At 42.6% G+C, this 6,418-nt stretch overlaps 1 non-coding gene across 1 annotated transcript; it reads right to left on the reverse strand.

The window, feature by feature from the left end:
• Positions 1-5,624: 5,624 nt before the first annotated feature.
• On the reverse strand, positions 5,625-5,706 carry trnas-gcu (transfer RNA serine (anticodon GCU)). Its single transcript has one exon. It is a non-coding gene; the product is annotated as a tRNA-Ser (tRNA).
• Between the last annotated feature and the right edge of the window lie 712 nt (positions 5,707-6,418).

Consider the following 6,418-nt stretch of genomic DNA (forward strand, 5'->3'; position numbering starts at 1 on the left):
CTATATTTAACTTGAATCATGTGACAACCAGTAAACATAGTTGCCAAATTGGCTCTTTTGGTGCTCTCTTGAAAAAGAACTGGTCCTACATTTATTCAGTTTGATTATGACTTCTTCAAAAAATATTTTAACAGAAGAAACAGAATCCCTTCCATAACATCATGTACTTTCCCTGAGCTACAGGTTATTGCAATTCTCTCTGGCTGTGTTTATTTTAGGTGATTTTGTACTCAGGTTCTTTTGGAATCCATGAGTTTGCAGATCCTTGTGAGTGAGAGATGTGGTAATATGCTTAAAAGATTTCCCTGTAAATTATTCGTATCTCCATCTTTCCCCGAACTTTGTACAAACACATTAATATGGGAATCACACACATCAGGCCGCCAAACCTGTCTGCTAAACATTGAAAGGTGACAGTGTTTATTGTGACGGGGTTCCATTTATGAAGACACATATTGATGATTCACACATGTAAAAATTTGTATATTATGTTCATGACATAATGAAATAAATAAACATTTCCTTGCGCTTGCCATGCTTGTTGAACATTTTCTCTGCTGATGCCCCCTGAATATATTAGAGAACATGGTGACGAGGTTGAGATAAAAATCTGCAAATATAGGCAGCAAACAGCAGCAGGGACTGCAGTGAACAGGATTTACGTGACATATTTGTGCTTATATTGGTGGGTGAAATAAGATACTAAACACACAAAATCCTGCATTTGAGCTCGCGTAAAAGATTGCTCTGTCTATGGAGATAGCATCAAAGAATGCTCAGGAATTTTGTCCTATGCCAGTGATCGTAACACACTTCAGGGGAACTTTAAAAAAAATGGTAAAATGGGCTTTCACATAACAGATGAAATTTTACACAGAGAAGTGTGAAGTGATACAATTTGGAAGGAAGAATGCCATATAAATGAAACGTTACATTTCTAAACTGGGTGCAGGAGCAGAGAGACAATGTACACCAATGTTAGAAGGATTGAAAAGGTAGCTAAGAGCAAACAGGACACTTGGCTTTATTAATAGAGGCACAGAGTAAAAGCATATAAGTTATGCTAAACCTTTATAAAATACTGGGAATGAATGGCCTCCACCTGTACCTCTACAGAAAGCTTCCATTCCAGGTTTACACACACTCGTCAGGATCACGCTCCACAGATCCCGCCATTCCAGGTTCGGACACCCACTTCAGGATCACTCTCCATTGATCCCAGCACTATGGGCTCGGAGACCCTCTTCAGAGATCCTAAATCTCCAGACACGGACATCCTTAAAGGACCACTCTCCACAGATTCTGCCCTCCAGGCTCAGACATCCTCTTCAGAATCACTCTCCATACATCCCACCGCTCCACGCACGGATATCTCAATCAGGATCCGATCAAAGAATGTTGCTTGTCACTTATCAGCTCAAGCCTGAATGTTGTTCAGGTCTTGCTGCTTGCAGGCACAGACTGCTTCAGTATCTGAGGAGTTGTGAATCATCAGCGAACATTCCCACTTCTGACTTATGTTGAAGAGAAAGCCATCAATGAAACAGCTGAGGATGATTGGGCCTTGGACACTGCCCTGAGAAACTAGGTATCCAGTCATGAAAGGTGGAGGACAATTAAATAACGAACCAGATGAGGAGGCTCCAAAAACATCCCTATCCTCAATGTTGGTGGAGCCGAGCACGTCAGTGCAAAAGATGAAGCTGAAGCATTTGAAACCATCTTCAGTCAGAAATTGCTCAGTGGATGATTCATCTCGGCCTCTTGAGGTCCCCAGTATCACAGCTTCCAGTTTTCAGCCAATTTGCTTCACTCCACATAATGGCAAGAAATAGCTGAAGGCACTCGATACAGCAAAGACTATGGGCCCTAACAACATTCCGGCTCTAGTGTAAATCTGAGTTCTTTTTGGCTTCAGTCTGGTTCATTAAATATACTGAGTCGGATGTGTAGGTAAAATCAATTACTTTATTTGCGCATTTAGCCGGCTGACTTACTCTAATGCAACGACACTGACTCCACCCAGAGTCTGTCTGGTCCACTAGAGTAAGTAAAGTTTTTTGATACAGGTACTACTGTTTATACATTAAGATTCATGCTATACCCCCTTGTTTAACCAATCAGTGCGATACAATTCGACTTCACCCACGTGGTGACATGCAGTACATCTGTTACTGAGGTTCCAATACACTCCATTTTCAATACATACTTGTTACTAATAAAATATTGTTTTGTACCAGCAAGATAAAACAAAGCGGACAAGCAAGCTAATTAGCAAGAGCATAGGAATCATCAATAATCATTCTAGTCTCACTCCCTACATGGATCATGAGTCTGTCTCTACCTTGTGACAAGTAATTGCGGCGCATCCTGCTATCTCTGTTAGGTGTACATTCCTGAGTGTTTCATGCAGTCTGCAGCTACATCAAGTAGTGGCAGTTCACGAAGATAAGAGGGGCCGAGCACTCCTAATCACTCACACAGGGATGGACATCATTTGATTCACAGGAGTCCATTTGTTCCAAACCACAGGGAGTCACACAATCAGGCCATAAAGAACAGATGTCTTTGCAATTACCAGTGTCGGCTTGTCTTTACAGTCTCACACGCTCTGCCTTTACTTTTAACTATTTCATTGTGGTTTCTGCCACTTAAAATCAAAGCTCAGCAAAGCTACTATTCCTAATTTGGCTATATTTCCCATTAAGCATAGTGCCATGCCTTTCTGCTCACTTCCACACTCGTACTGAAGACTTGTGCTCCAGAACTAGCGGCGCACTCAGCCAAGCTGTTTCAGTAGAGCTACAACACGTGCATCTACTTGACAATGTGGAAAGTTGCCCAAGTGTGCCCTCTCCACAAAAAAAATGCAGGACAAATCCAATCTGACCAATTGCCGCCCCATCAGTCCACTATCAAGCATCAGCAAAGTGATGGAAGATGTCACCAACAGTGCTATCAAGCACCACACACTTAGCAATAATCTGATCATCGATGCTCAATTTAGGTTCTGCCAGGGTCTCTCAACTCCAGGAAATAATTTGGCAGATAGAGTATAATGTGGGAAAATGTGAGGTTATCCACTTTGGTAGGAAGAATAGAAAAGGAAAATATTATTTAAATTGTGAGAGATTACAGAATGCTGCGGTGTAGAAGGATCTGGGTGTCCTCGTACATGAATCACAAAAAGTTACCATGCAGGTACAGCAAATAATTAGGAAGGCAAATGGAATGTTACCCTTTATTGCAAGGGGGATGGAGTATAAAAGTAGAGAAGTCTTGCTACAAATGTACATGGTGATGGTGAAACCACACCTAGAGTACTGTGTACAGTTTTGGTCTCCTTATTTAAGGAGGGATATACTTGCATTGGAGGCAGTTCAGAGATGGTTCATTGGATTAATTCCTGTGATGAAGGTGTTGTCTCATGAGGAAAGTTGAGCAGGTTGGACCGATACTCATTGGAGTTGAGAAAAATGAATGGAGAACGTATTGAGACATATAAGATTCTGAGGGGGCTTGACAGGGTAGATGCTGAGAGGATGTTTCCTCTCGTGGTGGAATCTAGAACTAGGAGACACAGTTTCAGATTTAGGGCTTTTTCATTTAAGAAGGAATTTCTTCTCTCAGAGGGTCATTAATCTTTGGAATTCTTTACCGCAGAGAGCAGTGGAGGCTGGGTCATTGAATGTCTTCAAGATTTTTATCTACAAGAGAGCCAAGGGTTATGTGGGCAGGCAAGAAAGTGGGGTTGAGGTCATGATCCGGTCAGCCATGATCCTATTGAATGGCGGAGCAAGCTCGAGGGGCCTAATGGCCTACTCCTGCTATGAGTTCTTCCGATCTTCTGTTCTTATGATCTCATTGCAGCTTGGTCCAAACAGAGACGAAAGACTGGAATTCCAGAGGAGAGGTGAGAGTGATTGCCCTTGAGTGAGTGTGGCATCAAGGATCCCTCGCAAAATTGAAGTCAATGGGAATCAGGGGGAAAACCCTCCACTTGTTGAAGTCATACCTAGCACAAAACAAGATGTTGTGGTTAGTGGAGGCCAATCATCTCAGCCCAGGACATTTCCTCAGGAGTTTCTCAGGGTAGTGTCGTAGACCCAAACATCCCAGCTGTTTCATTGACGACTTTCTCTTCAACATAAGTCAGAAGTGGGAATGTTAGATGATGATTCACAACTCTTCAGATACTGAAGCAGTCTGTGCCTGCAAGCAGCAAGACCTGAGCAACATTCAGGCTTGAGCTGATAAGTGACAAGCAACCTTCTGGCCACACAAGTGCCAAGCAGTGAACATCCCCAATGAGAGAGAGAAAAAATCTACCTTTTGATATTCAGAAGCATTATCATCGTTAAATCCCCCACCATCAACATCTTGACCAGAAACGTAACTGGACCAGTCACATCTATGCTGTGGCTATAAGCGCAGGTCAGAGATTACGAATTCTGCAGCAAGTATCTCACCTCCTGACACCCCAAATCCTGTCCACCATCTACAAGGCACAAGTCAGGAGTGTGATGGAATACATCCCACTCAACAACACTCAAGAAGCTCAACACCATCCAGGACAAAGCAGCGCACTTGATCGGCACCTCACCCGCCACCTTAAACATTCAATCCCTCCACAACCAGTAAACAGTGGCTGCAGTGTGTACCATCTCCATATGCACTGCAGCAACTCGCCAAGTATCCTTCAACAGCACCTTCCAAACTCGTGACCACTACCACCTCGAAGGACAAGCGCAGCAGATGCATGGGAACTCACTACCTGCAGGTTCCCCTCCAAGTCACTCACCATCCTGACTTGGAACGATATCGCCATTTCTTCACTGTTGTTGGGTCACAATCCTGGAACTCCCTCCCCAATAGCACTGTGGGTGTTCCTGCACCATATGGACTGCATCAGTTCAAGAAGGCAGCTCTCCACCACCTTCTCAACGGCAATAGGAATGGGTAATAAATGCTAGCCTTATCAGCGATACTCACACCCAAGAATGAATAAAAACCAAATCACTCTCCACAGATTCCCCACAATCTGGGCTTGGACATATACTTCAGGAGCACAGAGCTTTATATCACTACACCATGAGTTCCAATCTTCAGATTCTGTTCACTTTTCACATTATTTTCTACCAGCTTTTATCAATTCAGTATTCGGGTCTCTGCTCCTCAACCGTTTCTAACATCTCACCTCTTACAAAAAAACACTCTGATCTATCGTAGGTAGTAGATGACCCCTCATTTTAAACTCCATCTGCCAAAGCATTGCTCACTCACTTAATCTATCAAGAAGATTTGAAAATAAATTTCTTGCCAAAGGATAATTTTCTGCATCTCGCCATTTGCTTTTCCCATTTGTCTTTCACTTGGTGCAAATCCAGAGAAAGTAATGATGGAAGGAAGGAGGGGAGGAAAAATCCTGCTCCGTTTCGTGATCCCTATTTGATCTTCATTCCGGTGCAGTTTGGGTGAAGAATTCCAATTGTCTGTCTCAATTTTAATAAAGTATAACAAATTCTGGAATCACTGTCTGGACATTGACAAGAACAGGTTTCGAGGCTGACTTGACACATAAGCTCACCCAACATAAATAATACATGAAACAGCTCATAAACTAGCGACAAGGAAGGGATTCGAACCCACGTGTGCAAAGCACAACGGATTAGCAGTCCATCGCCTTAACCTCTTGGCCACCTTGTCAGTTGTAGAGACATAGCTGTCACCTTCAGCACAGCGTCTGCCTGTGCAGCCAGCTGTGGAATGATGGAAATATCTCTTCTGTAAGTAAATGAAGTTGGGAATGGAGCAGTGTGAAACATTTCCAGACCATGTCCAACACGTTTCTACTCAGTGTGAAAACCCACCACGGAAAGACTGGAACATACAATCATTTCATCACATCATGATTAACATCACTCAGACACCTGAACCATTAGGTCACTGATGAAGTCATGATGACCGAATTTCTCATGAAATGAAAACTGAACTAACTGACTGGAAGAATTGCTTTAACCCCACATGATCAGCGAGCCACAGCATCAGGCCGACTTGTCGGGTGGTGTAAACAGATATCACTGCTTCTGATCTTCACCAGAACAGAGAGTGAGATGTAACATTGATCATCAAACAGACTGTGAGAGAATACAACAGAATAAAACACATGGAGAGACACTGTGGAATAACAAATAGATTTGATTGGAATGTTGAAATTTTGATTGGAATGGATAAAACACCAGAAACAGCAGATTAAATTGGGATTCTCATCATTATATTGATCTGGGACAGAAAAGAGAAACTGATGGAAAGAAGAGAAGAAGGAAGAAAAGAAAGGATGGAACTGTTCAATCTTTTCAGTTTTTTCACTCGCCCATCAAAGCTGATAAAAAAAGTTGCAAATAACAGAGAATTTCAC

Source organism: Heterodontus francisci, unplaced genomic scaffold (assembly GCF_036365525.1).
Source record: "Heterodontus francisci isolate sHetFra1 unplaced genomic scaffold, sHetFra1.hap1 HAP1_SCAFFOLD_75, whole genome shotgun sequence".
In the NCBI taxonomy this organism is placed as follows: Eukaryota; Metazoa; Chordata; class Chondrichthyes; order Heterodontiformes; family Heterodontidae; genus Heterodontus; species Heterodontus francisci.